Source organism: Lissotriton vulgaris, chromosome 3_1 (assembly GCF_964263255.1).
Source record: "Lissotriton vulgaris chromosome 3_1, aLisVul1.2, whole genome shotgun sequence".
Classification (NCBI taxonomy): domain Eukaryota; kingdom Metazoa; phylum Chordata; class Amphibia; order Caudata; family Salamandridae; genus Lissotriton; species Lissotriton vulgaris.
Genome location: NC_141689.1, coordinates 371,954,222 through 371,973,828, shown reverse-complemented (window position 1 = coordinate 371,973,828; position 19,607 = coordinate 371,954,222). Strand labels below are relative to the sequence as shown.

The 19,607-nt window shown below is 42.1% G+C and overlaps 1 protein-coding gene across 4 annotated transcripts in view; it reads right to left on the bottom strand.

Annotated features, from left to right (window-relative positions):
• Positions 1-18,221, bottom strand: part of GHR (growth hormone receptor) — a 1,047,683-nt gene extending 1,029,462 nt beyond the window's left edge. The window contains exon 1 of one of the 4 annotated variants that reach the window (XM_086960591.1): positions 17,617-18,221. The gene's annotated coding sequence lies outside the window, so the exon portion shown is untranslated. Of the gene's footprint in view, positions 1-16,796; positions 16,816-17,256; positions 17,494-17,616 lie in introns of those variants that run through there. The other 3 variants (XM_086960596.1, XM_086960593.1, XM_086960594.1) reach the window with 3 other exon arrangements.
• Between the last annotated feature and the right edge of the window lie 1,386 nt (positions 18,222-19,607).

Here is a 19,607-nt window from a genome sequence, read left to right as displayed (position 1 = left end):
AGTCTTGTTCATTGATTGTGAAACACTGCAACTCTACGGGGTTTGTGCCAATAAAAAAATGGTAGGAAGACTTCAAGAAAGTGTCAAACCCTAAGATATTGATGAAACAATATGAAAATATTCCATTGTAATTAATTAAAAATCTATGTTAGACAGCTGGAGATTTCTTTTGCAAATCTCAGATACAACAAATGACAACTTAATCAGACGATCTTTGGTTTAATTTAGAAAAGAGTTTGAAGTAATGCAAATTTGATGTTCCATTTATTGACTGATTAAAGTTCGTGCCAGGGGTTTCATTATTCCAAGGGCATCAGAGACAGTGTCTGTACTCAGGAGTCCCAACCTGCTGAGTCTCTGGCCCGTTAGGTTTCTAATGGGCAATGTTTTCTAGAACGTACATCTTTAGAAAAAGTGACTTGTCCATCATTAACTCTGCTCTGCAACTGATCCACACTTTTAGAAACAATTAGAAAATACTCACAAAAAGCAACCCTAGTTTTCTGTGGTTCTCAGGTCTCTTTCATGCTTTTTAACCTCATCCTCTAAACATGCTACTACTGGAGATTGCCATTTCATGCTTACAGTTAGTTGCTGGTCATGCTACGTCTGCTGGGCATCAATTGCAGAAGTACGTTTGTCTTCTTTGTACTCCTCTCTTCAACAGACTGGGGGCAGGAAACCCACCCTGTGTCCCACAAATCATCAAGAGACCCCTGTGGGTGCTAGTCATAAGAATTTCAGAGTCACTTCAACTACCTGAAGCCAGGATAGGATTGTCCTGATTGGTCCTTTATTTATCCAGCACGCAAAGTTGAAAGAGAGATGTTAAAAGGAATGGGTAGACAAAGGATCACATAGTAAAGTGCACTACAGAAAACTATTAATATTAGGAGGGACTTGGGTGGGTGCCCTTCGGCATTTTGTTTCTACTTATTTACTACAGCCAGATCTTTCGAACAAAAAAAAACAAGCATTTGCAATGCAGTAGGTCTTGCATTACTGAAAGGTTGAGCTATTGCCATTGCAAATAATACTGCAATGCCAATAGCTCAAACTTTCAGTAATGCTAGACCTTTTGCATTGCAAATGCTTGTTTAATATTAATACATTCAGGCGTGAGCGAGCCGGGGCAGATCTATTAAGTGCCCCTGAGAGGGCGCCCCACAGCATAATGACGACATCTTCTCCATGAATCAAGTGGATTCATCAGCCCTCACAGCGTCCCACTGCAGAAGTCATCTCTGCTAATGGAGACAAGAGGAGGTTATCGTCGATGATGCTGTACTGAAAGTGGATAGGGTATTTCAGGTGGCTTTGTCTGTTTTCTGAACAGATCAGCTGAATTAAAGGAACAACACCCTTAAAAGGTAGATCAATGCATAGATTATGCTGGGAGAGTCTATTTCAGTTCATGGTCTTTGTCGAGACAGAAGGGGCTGAAGTGTAAATTGCACAGCACAGTCTTGGTCAATGTATGGACTGCACATAGACGGTTTGGGACAAGGAATGTTTAAACTTGCTGCAAGCAAAAAAAAAAAATTGATTGGAAGAAATAAAATTAAAGAATACCAATAGGCATCTGCCCCTGGCCTTTATGAGGAGTACAATATGTGTTATATAAGATCTTTAAAAATATAGCTTTAAAGCGTGACACATTAAGTATACTTTAGGCCAACGGAACACAAACCCTGGTATCCCCCTCAGTCACTGTGAAGCCTAAATTCTTAGTCCATTTGTTTGCTAACTGCTGGAGATGTTCTTCATTAAACCTGCAGCAAATAAGAGTCAGGCACAGGGTACTGATAGAGTGAAATTTAGGCAAGCAAATGAACCAGTCCAACAATAGGTTATGACATATAAAGATGTCATTATTTGACAAATGGGCAACAAAATCTCTAAGCTGCAAATATCTATAAAAAAAATGTAAAAGCCCTGCCAGTATGTGCCACAAAGACACTGAAGTGACCCAAATGAAAAGAATATCCCGTTTGAAAACAATTGACCGCGTTGTTTGAAACAGATTTGATGCCAGAATTGTGCCTAGTCCTCATGCAGATGCAGCATTATATTAGGACTTAGGCCAAGGGAAGAGTACGGATTAAAAGACGAAATGTTACAATGCATTTTAATTAAAGACCAAATCCTATGATAGACAGCCAGCGTCGTAAACCTGGTACGTTTGAAGTACACTGTATTGATCAGGCCCAAGAATGGGTGCCGAAGTGCAATTGAAAATCCAATATTCAGGAAACAGCAGTCAGTCAGACCCACCCATAACAGACAACAGTCGCCACCGAAACGAAGAAAGAAAGTAGAACCACAGCGAAGGAAGGGTCATACCGCCTGTATCCCGAGGTAACTGCAAATACTGGATGTCACAACAATGCTTTTTATAGCCCCCTATAAATCTCTGCCACCTAGCCTCAACCTTTTTAAACAAGCGCGCTGTGGGAGCGTGTGAGGCAGAGAGGAGATGCCATGCGTTTGCACATTGCCTGTCCGTGAGCGCACATGGTTTGTCTCCCTTCGCGCACCAAACCAACAACAATAGTCTCGCCAAGGTGAAGCAGCACATGCCCTGCGTTCGCTAGGCGAGACCTAAAAAGGAGAAAGGGAGTGATTTACGAAGGTAACTTACATTTATAAGTTGCGTGTATAACTTTACTCTTAGGTATCTACTGCTGGCTATTCACAAAACCTGAGTGTAATAACTTACGCACGAGTGTAAAGTGTAAATCCAACTCAAACGTGTAGCCTAACAAGTCTACTCCCCTGAAAAAGAAAGGGGGAGAGCCAAACATATGAGTTTAAGGTACTACTGAAAAAAAGAAACAGTAGTTAGTTGCACCACACCTGGCCAACCATTGATACTGTAACATCCTCCCACAGAACATAAAATGTATGTGTATGTGTGTATGTGTGTGTATGTGTGTGTATGTGTGTGTATGTGTGTGTGTGTGTGTGTGTGTGTGTGTGTGTGTGTGTGTGTGTGTGTGTGTAGAGCATGTGATATTTAGGGTATAGTTTCCTGATTATTTATTTGTTAATTGGAAAGTCTCACTATAAAGCATTAATGTCTTTGTCGATAAGATCAATAAAAACAATGTAAACCTACATTTCACAAGTTCAATCAACCAAATTAAAGTTAACTTTTCAGTTCTGGGAGTATTTATTAAAGATAACTAAACTGAAACAAGGTTATTCAGAAAAGCAACAGCTGGCAAAACGATATTGCATGCCACTAGTTTCCATCCCATACATTCTAAAGTGAGCATCCCATCTGAAGAGATGTTGCGAATAAAAGGAAGCTATAGCAACATAGAAGACATTCAAGTTGTCAGAATGAGACAACAGGCAGGGTTTGAGAAACCCTGTTGTTCTTAAGAGTACTACCAACTCTAAAGAAAACGAATTCTGTCATCAGATTAATCACAACTTACAAAAATCAGGATGACGCCTTGAGGGGTATCACGAGGAAGCATTGATATATGGTAAAAGGAGATCCAGTTATTGGCCAATTAATTCGAAAGAACCCCTCCATCACATATAGAAGAGCATACTCCTTGCAAGATGCTTTAGTAAAACGTAGTCCTGAAATGATATTGCAACCCACTTAGCTTCAACAAGCTAAAGGGTTCCGAAAGCATAGCAAATGCAAAGCTTAACAATTTGCAATTTGGAATTGACATCACTGAATATATAACCCCATTTCACGACAGAACTTTTAAAATCTGGGGAGCGAATCATTGCAAAACAGATATATGTACTAACCTGTAAATGCAATCCTAGACATGTGGGGAGCACAACCCTCCAGGTGCATAAAAGAATCCTAAAGCACATCAGGACTCTCATGAATAAAGATTATTCTTACTAAGTTTCCAGGCACTTTGATGAACACTATAACAATGACGCAACACACGTGCAGTATTTTGTGATAGATACAGTGCGTAAACAATATTGGGTTGGTAACTGGGAGCAGACGCTGACACAAGTTGAGGCAAAATACATCATTAATTTTAATAGGAGGTTTCCTAACAGTCTCAATGCTGATGAGAAATTATACACATCTTTGAAGTTTTCATAATCTCATTTAACTAATCAGAGAACCTCCTGTCTCCTACACAGAGGTTGATGATGTGGCATTGTAATCATAATTGAAATTAGAGGTTGTGAATGATTGAAACTTTTTTAGTTTATTTGTTTTAGAGACGGGAGTTACTGCCCCCTTGGGCAAATATTATGCCGTAATTAGTTAATTAATAGCATTATAGGAAATTAATTTGGCATCAACATTTACCATAAATGTGCACCCCGAGGATGTAAAGATTTTGTGAATAATTACAACAGGAATTTTAGACAAAATTATTAGTATACCATATTGCAAAAGATTTGGACAAATAAATAAGAAAGAGGTGAAAACCTTGCATTTGGTTAACGCAAATGTTTCTATCGACATACACATGGTAAAATTGAGAAGCACAGTATGATATGTTGTTTTAAAAAATAATTATGAATTTTAAAAATTGCGACAGATGATCACTGTACATTTTGAAATTAAGTTCAGTGCAAATTTGTGGTCTCAGTATTTTCTTAATGTTAGTTAATCACATGCATATTACTAAATGGAAAGAAAATGGCGCCGCAATTGCATGTGATCAAGGACGCCTGCATCAGCTGAAATGCGTGACGGCAGAACAAGAGCATATGTGTCTGCACCTGGTCATTTTGGCTTGGAGGGTAACAACAGGATGGATATATATATATGCACCACAGAAAGGGATCTCAAAAGTGGCGCGCTCCGACTGCTGGTGCCAGCGTTAGTGCTAAGACCATAGCCCTTGTTCTCTTCATGACACACTGAATCATTAGCTGCACCCCTAGAAATTCTACTGGTAACTTCATTTATTCGTCAAAAATCAAACACAATAACGCATTTCAGCTTTACGCCTTCTTCAGGGTGGTATAGTCTTTTCAGGATTAATTTAAGCAGCAGCGCCCGGCACGAGTGAAAACATTAAAGCAACTACGGAGTAGGCTAGGAGAAGTGTGGCTCACTGGTTAGAGCAGGCAGACCCTGAAGCAGAGGTCAGACCCGGGACCAGGGTTCAATTCCCGACGCGGCAGGGTCTTGAGCTCAAATGTCCATGGACTCGATAATTCTCGCTTTGGTGCCTGACCTAATCATGGGTTCACACTCTGCAACTCTGGGCATTAAGCTTGCTTAATCTCCACAACGGCCCCCCCCCCCCCCGCGGCGGGATGCCTGGCTTTCACCTTGGGGATGCCCTGTAGGGGCTATCTAACAGGGAAAAGCCAGGACGGGTTCCCAAGGCAAGCGCGGAGATACCTCTTCGGGGGTCGATTCAGGCGCTATATAAGAAACATAATAATACCAATCGCCTGCATTTGTACGCAACAATAGGAGACTATATGACTGGAGTTCTTAACTCCTAAAGTGCCGTGCTTAACTCTGGAAGTGACCGGACAGTGCCATCTGGATAATAGTGAGTAACTGTCTGGTGAAAATGTATTCACACTGCTGATGCGGCCTTTAATTAAATAAGCATTGGAAATGCAATAGGTCTCGCATTAGAAAAGTTGGAGCTATTGGTCTTGTAAATGACAAATATTTTATTTATGTGTTGGTTTTTAAAACAGCTAAATTGATAGCTTTGTCATTTACAATGCCAATAGTTATAACTTTCGCTAATGTGACACCTATAGCATTTGGAATGCAACACTGTTTAAGAATTCTATTTTCAGACTGTCATGTGATGCTAAAAAGAAAGAAAATGAACGTTGTTATCAGGTAATTCGAAATAAAGGGATACACGGCCAGTCGGCCGTGAGAGAGAGGGAAGGTGCGAAAACAAACAGAAACAAGTCGGGCGGCACAACAGGGGCTGAAAAAAAGGGGAGGCTGAAAAATAACACGGCCTGGCGGCCGTGAGAGAGAGGGGAGGTGCTGGCGGCTGGGGAGGGGGGGGGGGGGGAGAAATGCGAGCAGAATAACACGGCCTGGCGGCCGTGAGAGAGAGGGGAGGTGCAGTTGGCTTCAAAGCAAAACAAGACCTATTGGATTGCAAATGCTTATTAGTCTTGCTACGTCGACGCGTGAGCAGTGACGGAGCCCACAGTCATGTTGTAATTACCCAAGACAAGACAAAACACATGACTGTGATGCTGCAGCCTATTGTGAACCTCCCCTTTTTGTCAATATCCATATGTACAAAGCACAGATTCAAAACAAAGGGATGACTGACCGGCTGAGACCACGGGAAACAAGATTCAGGCACCAATGACAACGTGTGAGCAGGACTCCAGCAGTGTTGTTCACTTTGATCAGTCCAAATCAATAACAATAAAGGAGAGAGAGAGAGAGAAAGAGATAAATAACAATAAAGGAGAGAGAGAGAGATAAATAACAAACGAGAGGGAGGGAGAGATAAATAACAATAAAGGAGAGAGAGTGATAAATAATAAAGGCACGTGGGTTTTAGGTTTCGGCATGCAGAACAGTCACTTCATGCAGCAAAGCCGGTTTACAAAGATATGGGACGGTGGCAAAGAGCTATATGAACAAGTCTGGTGCATTGGGACGGTGGCAAAGAGCTATATGAACAAGTCCGGTGCATTGCTGTCCCACGTGCACATGTTCTGGTCTGACAGACAGCAGCATTGTGGAACTGCAGCACCCAGTCTCGAGTCAGTCACACTGTCTGTGCGGTTTAGGACTCTAACTCTTACTTGTATTTATTTACCCCGAGCACGCTCTGGGCTAGTTGCCGGACTGTCATTCTCAGAAATGCATGCTGCCCAAGCGCAGCACGGCAGAAATCTAAGTAAAAAAGCATTGTCAAAGGCAATCTGGTGGGAAGGCTAGCAGGTGAGGTTTTTTCTGGCGAGGTAGGAGGGGAAGGTCTGACAGAAACAACTGGAGGGTTTTGGGGATTTAAAAGCAACAGCAGGAGGGGTGGGGGTGAATTGAGAAAGCCATAGAAGGATGGTGGGGGAGAACTGGAAATAGTGGCGGGTGAGGGGTTTAAAACAATAATGGGACGGTGGATGATGGCATTGAAAACAGCAATGGGACGGGGAAAGGTTTGAAAGTAACCACTTTATTCAAAACAAACAGGAGCTTAGAGGGTAAAGCTAGTCATAGGTCGCCCTCCACTCAATATGCAACTAGTACAAAAAAGACCTAGACTATATAGGCACTTATAAAGTTTACCTTTGTTTGGGATATACCATTTGTTGCATTATCTTTGCAAACCTTACTCCCCTTCCACTAATTAATGGGGTAGTTGGTATGTCCTAGGATTGTGCCTCCTTTAAACAATCACCTGGTTCCCAATAGGTAAAAATCAGTTGTGAGACCACTCATACCACACACACTTTAGTGTCAAATTGTGATGTGCAAAAATGAAAAAAAGTGTGTGAGAGCAAGATGGCACCCACGGGCGCACCACCAACGGGAACCTGGCTGGTACTCGCCAGGATAACCCTGTTCTCATCATTGGCATCATCGAGCTCGAGAAGAAAAGAATAGTGTCCAGAAACTCAACAAGAAGAGTTTTGTGAAAAGATGCAGTGAAAACAGACAAAGAAGTGACCAGCAAAGTGTCAAACAACATATAAAAACACACACACACCAACACAGAAATGCAATTTTATTCTGTCTTTTGTGTTGGGTATGGGGTTAAAAAAGGAAAAAAAGTAGTTGTGGTTATCACCTAGCTAACCAATACTACTTCACTTGCATATCCCAGAATGCCGTCAAACGTATGTAAGTTATGGTAACAATGAACAACAATCGTAAACAGACTATAACACCATGAAAAAGATGTAAAATTGAAACGCGTTGGGGTGTCTGATAGCATGATTTCTGATGGCAGTCGCAAGTAGGTAGTTATAGTTACAATGTATTTTCCATAAGAAAAGCGTTTTTTGACTTGCCTATATCTTTGAGGAATCAAAACAACATTTTAAGAAAGAAAGTGAGCTGGTGATTCATGTTGCCATGGCACAAGGTGTCTGTGTTGGCGAATGACAGCCACAAGTGCGCCAGCAGAAGGAGAGAGCATGAATGTGCCACAACTTGATACATGTGGAATATTCCTGCTCTCTCACACAACGCAGGATGGTGTCTTGCTGCCATTTAATAAATCTGCCCATATGTGTGTTGTGACTTCTAACTTTAACACAACTTAATCAGGATTGATCTACTACCAAAAATTACCGTCTTACCCCATATTCTACATTACTTGTGAATTTCATCTCCATCCATTCAGCAATTTTCACACTACGTCTGCTTAAACTATACTCTATGACACGCAAGCCACTCCACTTTAAGATATGACAATTCAATCTATCACGCCTCTCCACTCAACGACACGCCACTTCACGACACTCCTCTCGCCTGTATGACACGACAATCCATGCCACTGTAGGCCAATCAACTCTACGACCCTCCACTCTAAGACACTGTACCACATGACACTCTATGATAGGCCACACCCTCTACTGTAACACACCCCACTCCAGTGTATAGCACCCAACTCCACTTTAAGACAGTCCACTCCACTTTTTGCCACTCCACTATACACTATTCCACTCTATAGACCTGCAGTCTTTGCTATTCCATTGTACGCTATTTCACTCTCAGCCACTTCACTGTTCGCTATTCCACTGTACACCTCTCCACTCTACAGTATTCGACTTTATGCCACTTCACTCAACAACACCCAACTCAACTCGACGGCACTCCAGTCTAAGCTATGTTACTGTACGCCACTCCACTCTACGCTATTCCATTATATGCAACTCTACTGAATGTCATTCTACTGTACAACTGTACACCACTCCAAGCTATTCCACGCTATCACACACTGCTCAGCTTTACACCACTCCAGTCTATGCCACTCCACTCTATGACATGCTACTCCCCTATATGCCACTCCACTATCCACTAGTTTAGCAGTCCACTCTAAGGTAGTCAAATTTTTTTTTTTTTTAAATTACAATTTATTTTTATTATGATTTGGAATTCCGTGGAATTCCACATAAAATACAGAATAAAAACAGCTTTTTCAACAAATCAAAGAGATAAAACACAATTTCACAATTACACCTATCGATACAATATAGTTAGCCTCGTAAATCTGGTTTACTAAAAACATCAGTTGTTAAAATACAAAGATTAATACCTCATTTTCACTAAATCTCAACTGCGAGGGTAAGTAATCTAATACGTCACATTGCAGGGCAAAAGTATCATATCAAACGGCTTTTAGTCTAAAAATCATCGATTATCAGCAAAGACAAACATTTCGAGAGACAAAGGGTGTTAATAAAAGGTTTTTTTTTTTTAGGAGATGATCTGGTCAAGAAGAAAATCGAAAATAGCAGCGATTATTTTCAACAGTACTAACTAAAGTGCTAATGCATTAATTAAAGTGCAAATGCTTTACTAGTACTTTGTGATGCAACATACATAGTTAATTAACATTCCTACAAATATGATCTGAAGCAGTAAGGGTTGAATGGTATTATTATTTTTAACGGTCTATCAAAGTGCCAAAAGTGCTTCAATAAAATACTGATACAAAAAATGATTACACACAATATTTTTTAAAATATCTACAATTCACCCATACCCATTCATTTTTCTTTTAATAAACATTTAAAAATTCTTTAAAAAAGCAGAAAATTTTAAAACACATCAGTTCGGATGGGGGAAACATAAGAAAATTGCGGGCCTGTTCTGCCGTTGCAATGTTATGCTGTAAAAAAACATGCCTTAAATATTTTTACGGCGAATTAGATGGAGTGCTGGACACACTATCAGGACATGATTAAGGTCTTGTACACCGCCATTGCATAGATTACAGCGTCTTTCATTTTTGGGGATACCCTCCCAAGCACCTGTCACAATCCTCAAAGGAAGCATGTTCAATCTCAGTAATAAGAGCACTCGGCGTGCTCCATGATACAGGTTCCAAAGTACATATGGCTGAGGTTTTTTGACAATAAAGCTCCCCATAATGCAATCTAGCCTTCCATTCGCATTACATGTTTGCTGATCTCTTTTACTTGAGATCATATATATAGATTTTTTAATAATAAGCTTTAGAGCTGATTTATCTAAACTGAGTACTTCTTCAAAATCAAGATCAAAAATACTTAAAGATTTTAAATAATTTCTAAAAATTACACTTTTCTTTAGCAGATTAACAAAAATGTCCTTATACAATGCAGCCCTTAATAGATTCTCCTGCCCATTCAGCAGAGCCTTACACCACCGCAAACACGCTGCCATCGAAAGCACATATATAGAAAGAAGGCCAAATTCAAGTCTAAGAGCTGCAATGGGCGCGGAATATTTTAGATTACATATTTGGCGCCAGATTTTTCCTTCCACCTTCTCAAACATTGCCCACTCACCTTCATCTATTGTTTCAATTGCATAGTTTAGAGTCGGAGGAATCTTTATTTTATATACTGCAATAGTGTGAGAAAAATGTCTTTTTCCACATTGCAAGTAAAGGCGATTGATACCAGATGCTTGCGAGATGGCTTTACTTTTGCAATGGTCCAAATGTCTCTTAGCAGAGCACCTATTTGTAAAAAAAATTCCTAAGTACTGATAAAATTTTACTATTTCCATTCTTTCATCTCCTAAAAACCATTTCAAGTTTGGTCTAACCTTACAGCCACTATGACTAAAAATCATCACTTTGCTCTTCGAAATGTTTATCTTTAAAAAATAATCCTTAGTATACCTCCTGCTGACAAGATTGAGGAATATTGGAGTCGGGGGAATCGCGCTGGATTGGCTCCGCTCCTACCTGAGAGACAGGTGGCAAGCGGTAGCCATCCCTCCATTTCAGTCAAAATTTGTCAAAGTCCCACATGGGGTCCCACAGGGGTCAGCCGTTAGCCCTATACTTTTTAATATATATATGCAACCCCTGATAAGCATCATCAAAACCCATGGCGTCAGCGTAATCAATTACGCAGACGACACGCAGTTGATGATATCCCTTGATGGTGCTCAGGCTGACTCCCTTGAGACCTTTCATGCCTGTATGTTGGAAATGACGCTTTGGCTCAATCAGAATTCACTGCAGTTCAACAGTGACAAAACGGAAATATTACACTGTTCGATAGGAGGAATACCCAAGGTCTTACCCATAGACTTATGGCCTCCTGAGCTGGGGAACTCCCCAGTACCAGTGAACTCAGTTAGGAATCTTGGAGTCACATTTAATAATAGGCTGAGCCTTGAAACCAATGTCAACAAACAGGTCAGTAGCTGCCTTGCCCTTATGCGAGGACTCCGCAAGCTGCTGCCCCTCCTGCCTTTACAGGTTAGAGCCACCATAGTCAGGAGTACCATCCTCAGCCGCCTGGATTACTGTAACGCACTCTTATTGGAATCTCCTATATATCTCATTTCCAGGCTTCAAAGTGTCCAGGCGGCTGCAGCAAAGCTGGCATTGTCTCGAGAACGAAGATCATCTACTACCCTTGCCCTGGCTGACCTACATTGGCTGCCTATTCATCAGAGGATCCTTTTTAAATCCCTTTGCATTGTCTTTAGAGCAGTGCATGGACTAGGCCCCCAACCACTCCAAAACAAACTTAACTGGTACAAACCCACCCGATCTCTTCGATCCTCTTCTTTAAATCTTGTTAATGTACCCAGGATTAAAAAAACAACCCTTGGCGGTAGAGCTTTTAGTAAAGCGGCAGCTCAATTATGGAATAGCCTACCTATTGACATTAGAAAAACAAGTGATCTACTGCCCTTTCGAAAAAAGGTAAAAACATGGCTTTTCCCGAAAAACTCAAATCTTTAGATCTTGAGTCCTTGTCCCCTATCTGCTGCACAGTATTCTTTTTCAGCCTAGGTACCCAGCGCCAGGATGCCCGTAGGGTTGCAGAGCGCTTTACAAATGGCAAAATAAATAAATAAATATACCTGACCAATTCCGTTAATCGCCTCTGGAGTCCAATTGGGGTTAGATCCATTAATATTGCATCGTCCGCATATAGCAGACAGCTTATTATTAGATCACCCACTTGTGGAGGATCCCCCTTACATTCCCCTAACCGGCTTGGTAGATCATTTATATAAATTGAAAAAAGCAATGGGGCTAATAGGCACCCTTGCTTCAGGCCATTATTAGTGGGAATTTTCTTTGAAAGGCCCCGAGTCCTTCCTAACAAAACTTGCGTCCATGTTGATGAGTGGAGTGCTAATATTACTCTTAACAAGTTCCCGGGTATTCCCATAGCAAGCAATTTCCTCCACAGCGTCCCTCGGTCCACCCTATCGAACGCTGTGGAGAAATCAATAAATGCAGTATACAATGGGGACCTCCGACCCACAGGATATTTATCGATCAGGGTCTGCAGGACAGATATATTGTCTAGCGTACCACTGTTCTTCCGGAACCCTGATTGTTCAAGAGGAATTAAATTATTTCCAAAAACCCACTCTTGTAGGTGTACCAAGATGCTTTTTGCAAATAGTTTTCCAGTTGCATCTAGAAGTGAAATTTGCCTGAACCTTGCCGGAGAGTTTTTTGGGCCCTTTTTATATAGCGGAACTATAATGCTTTCCTTCCAAGAGTAAGGGATGACCCCGAGATTGTAACCACTCCACGCTATTCCACTCTACACCCCTCCACTTCACTCTACAATACTCTGCCACACAATACTCCACTCCAGAGCACAACAGTGTACTCCAGTCTATGTGAGTGTACGGCACTCTACTTTACTCTATACCACTGTACGACACTCTAAGCAACTCCCTCTACTCCACTTCACCCCACTTTACTGCACTCCATTCTCCACACTACTCAATTCCACTGCTTAACTTTACACCACTCCACACTAGTTAATATCATTTAGCTCTGCAGCACTCTATGCCACTTCACTCTGCCACACTATACCGCCTTCAACTCTACTGCACGTCCACTCCACAACACTTTAATCCACTTTGTGGCAGTCCACTCTGTGACAGTTTCCAACACTCTACGACACGTCGCTGCACTCCACTGTGCGACACACCGCTCCACTCTAGGACACTTTACTCCACTGCATCCTAAATGAGTCCTCTCTACAACATATCACTATGACACTTTACTTTACTCTATGCTATGGCACTCCACTCTACGGCACTGGTGATAGTCCACAACACCACTCCACTCTATGACACTTTACTCCACTCTATGCCCCTACACCCCAGTGTAGAATCTGCTCCACTCTATGCCCCAACACGCCACTGAATGAGACTTTCCAACAATCTACAACACACCACTGCACTCTACTGTATGACAACACTCCAGTGTATGACAGTTTACTCTGCTCTATGCTACGCCTCCTTTCTACTGCACTCTAAGCCACTCTACTCTACTTCATGCTACTCCACTCTGACAAATTACCACACTGTACACTACACCACTTCACTCTAGTCTATTCCACTTTACGACACACTCCTCCACTGTAATGTAGGACACTGTGCTTAACGACACTCCAGTAAATGACACTAGGCTCCTCGATTTAGAAATGTTTAAGTTATACGCATACACACATTAGAAATTCAAAATGTATAGTTCTACCTAATTGTATAATTTATGCACCACCTTTCAATTATTATAGTGCACCTCCATAAACTCGGAAGCCACACTACATTAACTATAACTTGCGTCTTCTCCGTGCACTGCTTATATCCTTTCATATTACATCATTTATACCATCTGAAATCATAGCATTTATAACAAGACGTATGACATGGTAAATCACTTGTGAGAACGAAGTGCATTGTAGAGTGACAAGTTATAGTTAATGTAATGTGGCTACCAAGTTCACAACACTATGTGTGGAGGTGCCCGTGTTATATCAATTTGAAGGTGGTTTGTAAATGATCAAATTGAGGTATAACTATAACTTTTGAATTTCTAATGTGTGTGCAGTTTATGTCTGGTTTGTATAGGAAAAAATAAGTTATACTAATTTAAAGGTTGTGCGTAAATTATAAATGTAAGTTATAACTATAACTTTAGAATTTATAATGTTTCTGTAGATTAAGTTTGGTTTGTATAGAAAGAATAAATAAAGTTTTCCTAACTATAAATAATGTTAACCTTTACCTTTTTCATTGATATATATAAATATAAAACTGACATTTCTGGCACATCAAGTGGCCACATAGACTTGACTTTAACTTCTGAGTCAAATTTCACTTTTGTCACAAGAACAACACTTCACTACAAAGTGACTGTTACTGCAGGTTAAATATAGGCTTTCGAATTGCTGCACATTAACAAACTCCACTCATTAGCGACTGCTGAAAAATGAAGAATTAAAAGGGAGCAGAGGCAAAAGTGACCCCGGTTGTTACAACTTTTGCAAAGCGAGATATAGGGGTAAAATGAATTTCTTATAGATGATGATAAACTATTTAATACAATTTATGAAACGATGCTAGGATTTCAGTGAAATGCAGCACAAAGCATTACATGGAGGTCAACCATGCACCAAGCGTGGTCAACCCTCTAGGGGGTAAATAGACCACGACTATAACTCTACTACTTTAAAAAAAATGCAATCAGTCTTAACCTTTGGTTTACACCATGATTTAAAGTAACACTTAAAACGCTCACTTTGAAGTGATCCGTCCCCTTAATACATTACTTCTTCTACTTATACCCCACTCCAGGGAGATCCTTCCTGACTCCGGATTACAAGCGGGTGGCATAACAGGTCACCCTTGGAGGAGCCATAAAATTCTTGGGCTTCCAGGCAGGAGGACCACACTACATTTGTGTTGGCCCGCAGCAACCCAAGTGCTGCTTAGAAGACAGTGGAAAAGATACATGTGACTTGTGAATGTGGTCTAAAGGCTGGGATAGTGAACATGTGTTTTATTGGGATTAGTGCCATAGCCTTTCGGATCCATAGAGCTACAAATGACAATAGTTGCTAAGTAAGCAAAATCAACTGGGCACATTATATATAACATACATATTTTTGTGTTCTTCTATAGCGCTCTGTACTACTCAAGGCCATACCAGAGAGTTAGGAGGGGAGGGAAGAGAGGCGGCTGAGGGAGATGGATGAATCCATCTGTGTCACAAGAACAAATCCTGTGGTCACCCTGTTGCACAGAGATATGTACAGCTGACTAACCAGCTATGCTAAGTCAACAAATTTTAAACAAATTTACACTTGCAGCAATTTATCATTGGAGCTTTAAGAGTGTAATTTTGAAGGCCCTGTGTGGTACCACATTCATGTGTGGTTATCTACTCCAGTTTGTGAAATTTCACTGCCACATTTACACACCAGACTTCTTAGGGTTTTAAGTGCTGTAAATAACAGGTGTTACTATTACCCAATGTAATGCTACTGAATGTAATGACCTCAGGAAGATGGAGGCTGAGTTGGCCTTGCCACTCACGGAGTGTAAACTCATTGAGCCGTCCTTCAGACTTCTTTTTCTCATTAAAAGGTTGCAAGAACCTCTTTCAATTTCAACGCATTATTTGTGCTAATTATGATCATCAGTTGGAACTTTGTCAATGTTTTATTACTTGGCCAGGTCTGTTTACTGTTCAGAACAGCACAAGGACATTTAGTGCCATATAATCTGGTTCCTTCTCCACAACAAAGGCAGAGATACAGGAAGGAGACGCAGTTTTATGGGACAAAAATATGTGCCTCAGTGTCTACTCTTAAATTGATATTCTGGTGCAGGAGTCACAGTATGTAGTGAGGGACTGTGACTTCTGACTTGAAAGTGGTTGGAGCATGGTGCACAGCCTGGCCAGTGCTTGAAGTAGAAAAATATAAGTAGAGGTACTCTGTACCAGAGTACTTGCTTGTTTCAGAGAAGTGCTGGTACTCTCCAATTAAAAAGTATTATATTTCTCTTGAGAAGTGCCAGTACTCTCCATCTCAAAATAAAAAAGTGCTGGCACTCAGTACTGAAATGTACCAGTCCATTTAAAGCACTGAGCCTGGTTTAGTGAGGGGTGTTGACAGTGCAACAGAATGTGTTGGAACAGTAAAGTGTCATCTATTGATTGATGCACAGTATCCTAGACAAATAAATTGTTTACCCACTGTGCTAGAGTTTTTACATTACCACTGATACAATTGCAGTGTCGTGGAAAATGTAGTTTACAGAAATATTGACCTCTCGTATATTCATCCCACAGGAACATTGTCAATTAAAGTTTATTTTTGTTACGGTCGCCGCGTGGGAACGAATTTAAAGGCCATTCTGGATAAATCGGTTAAGAACTGACATGGACAAGCAGACATGCAGCGATCTATAATGTAATTTGTTCAGGATGCGCAGATGGCTCCCTGTCAACCGGAGGTTTGACTCCATTCAGCCAATAGCACCAACACCTGATTAAACTAATTAATTACTGATTGAAGGACAGCAGAAGATTCGAAAACATGTGACATGGAGCCATATGTACATTAACTGGAGGGATGCAAAAACATAGAAGGGACTTTGTCCCAGCTCCTTTTCTGTTGTGTATGTGTCAAACATGTACGTTACGCTATGTTATCAACACGTGCGCTTTAGTGTATATTCAGCAAGTTGTTAATGCGCTGCAAAGTTTCAAGAGAATCGAGCGTATTCACGTGTATATATAGAACAGCTGCAGGCTGTGTGTACCCGACGGAATATAGAAGCGGTATTTGTGTGATAAATGGCATAAAAGTCATAATAAAGCTGAAAGTGAGCAATGCACAGAGTTCTCACTTACCAGGAAAGTGCAGACAATTCACGGGACAGCATAGAAAACAAGGACCGACACAGCTGAAAACAGAAGTGTGAAAATGTTCCCTGGGAATCGAGAGTTCTTACTGTCCACTCCTCACAGACCACTCACAACTCACTCAGCAGCAGAACCCTCCCAGAAGTTAAGTAACAGTGCCTAGAAGCCTACCACGAGGCTACAGGGAAGACAACACACAAATGCAAGGATAGTCACAATGACTTTAAGCCCTAACACGTTTAAAGCGCCTACGACTGCATGGGAAACAGCACTATATGGAGACGTTCACTAATGTCTTAACGGCGCTTCTGCGAAACGAGATCGCTTGTCTCTTAAAGCGCCTACGGCTGCGCAGATTGTTAATTAAACCATATCCAACCAGTCTGGCTCTTAGCAATTAAACTATGTAGGTTACTACTGGTTCTTTTCATTCTGCCGCCTCTCTTACCGCTGTCTGCCAGGGTGGCATGCCGAAAAGCGCCTCTCCTGCCAAACTCTTCAGGCACAAATCCACAAAAACTTAAATAGCGTATATACCACGCGGTACAGTTAGCCAGGGAAAGTTTATAAGCTTTTTCTGACTGGGAAAAACACAAACTCAGAATAGTGTCTAAGTTTTCCGCTTTGGGCTGCCCTTCGCTGGCTTCCTCCGCCTCCCCTTCACATTGGTACAAAACACACGCACACTTGCGAAGAGATCAGATTACACGACCCGCCAGTGATAAACATGTTGAGGAACTTGGAGGTAGGAGAGCACAGCCCGGGCTCACACATGCACATGGAAATCAGAGTGCCATGCAAAAGGTACCTTGAAAGTGGCCTTTCCCGCACTAGTGAGATACTTTGTAATCCCAGAGGAGCGGCGAGCTTCCTTCCAGCCGCGGTAATCCTTCGCTCCAGGCGATTCTGGCCGGGGATCAGCAGCGGCAGCCGCCCAAGCCTCCTCCCATTTCTCGCCTCTCTGATTCTGTCAGATTGTGCAGGGAAGGCGCCCGCTCCCGCTGCCCCCGTGCCCCGGCTCCGGGCTCCAGCGGCAGCGCGCTGACACTGGTCACCGCTGTGGGCGGGGATCGCCCTGCTGCTCGGGCTGCAAGACGAGCAGGACTGGAGGGAAATGGGGAAAAAAAAGCTCTCAGCACATTCCTAAGAGCTCCGAAGGCGGCCGCCGCCCCCTCCCCTCGGCCTGTCAGTGGGAGCTGAAGCGCAGCGCCGTGCGTGTCACTTTTCACCGTGCTCCGGGGCTCCTTCTAGAGGAAAACACTGGCTGGTGCCGCGGGTTTCACTCTCGCAGCGCGCTGAGAGCGGGAGACCAGAGGGACTTTCACGTGTGCGCCACAGACGGAGGGAGCCAGCCAAAATGACAAAGCACATCGCGGCTGCACGTAACAGGTTCTTCTTCACTTCTACAGAACTGTGCGTCCTCCTGCTAGAAAAGTAGGCAGACACGTGTCGTGTAGTTGCAATTGGTGCTCAGCCACAGTGCAGCCAGCCACATTGAACGGTTCAGGCTCGCCACCCCGCCCCATGTAAACAAAAACGCAACTTTTGTTGTTCGATGATTTGTTACTTTTCTCATTGCCTTTTCGCTCCCCTGCTTTGTAATAAATGATAGGCTTGTTTCATATTATTCTTTCACGCGTGTATGGTTCTTTACTCCATTGTCCTTTTGACTTTTTGTATTTCTTTGACTAGTATTCCACTTGTTTGTTTATGTCTTTTCTCTCTAAGGCTTCTATTCATTTACGTCCTCTACAAACCCCATTTCTCTCATACCAACAAATCCAAAAACGTTTCCAACCCTTTCCATCTTCCGCCCCTCTTTTAGAATGTTCATTCAGTGGTATAGTGAAAGAAACTGGGCAATAACATTTTAAATAAAAAATAAAGTAATATTTAATAAATAAAATGACACCAAAACAACAAAAATATTATTAGATAGAAAAGGTTATGAATTTAAAAAAATTTAGATTGGAAATAGTGCCAAAAAGCCCAAAGCGCCACTCACGGTTGGCTGGTCGTACTGGACTAGCTCATAGTCACAAGTTCAGGGACCATGATGGAGCGTGAGTCGAAAACAGGGACCAGGTACATCCCAGTAAAGAGTATACCTTCTCAAACTTCAAGTGAGGACCCTCAGTTGGAGGTTTTTACATTTAAAAAAAAATTATTTTACAGAATTTTATATAGCGCAAACTAGACCCGAATCGGGTATCATAACGCTATACATAGCACCAGATGCATTACATGAGGACACATTCATTTTATTGTGAGGCACAGGGAGATTAAGTGATTTGCTGGAATCACAGGATGTTCAGCATCATTGTCGAGAATGATACCCAGTTCCCCAGATTCGAGGTCGACCGCCCTTGCCGTTAGGCCAACTCCTCTCCCCATTTGGCAGGCGCCCTAGGGGATCCTTGTCAGCTCGAGGAACAGAACCCCGCTAGAGCTTCTAGTGGGCTGTCGCTGTTTGGGACTTGAGCAGGTCACCACTGGAACTTTGTGTTGGCAGGAGATGCAGCAATCGTTGCTGATGAGAGGAGCCCACTCGCTGTTGCAAAGAACCCCAGACTTCTAGATTTTTACCTGGAAATCAGTTTTGAAGCAGGAGGAGTACCCTCTGATGAAAACCAAGGGCCCAAGACCAATGGGCACCTCTTGCAGTTCAGGACTCACTTCAGCAGAGGCCAGCAGTAGGACCTAGGTAGATCCAGTAGGTGCTGGTCAGCTGTGCAGTTGCAGAAAGGTCTCTGGAAGTTTGTTTTGTCCCTGTAGCTCAAATACGTGGTCAGCCAACTG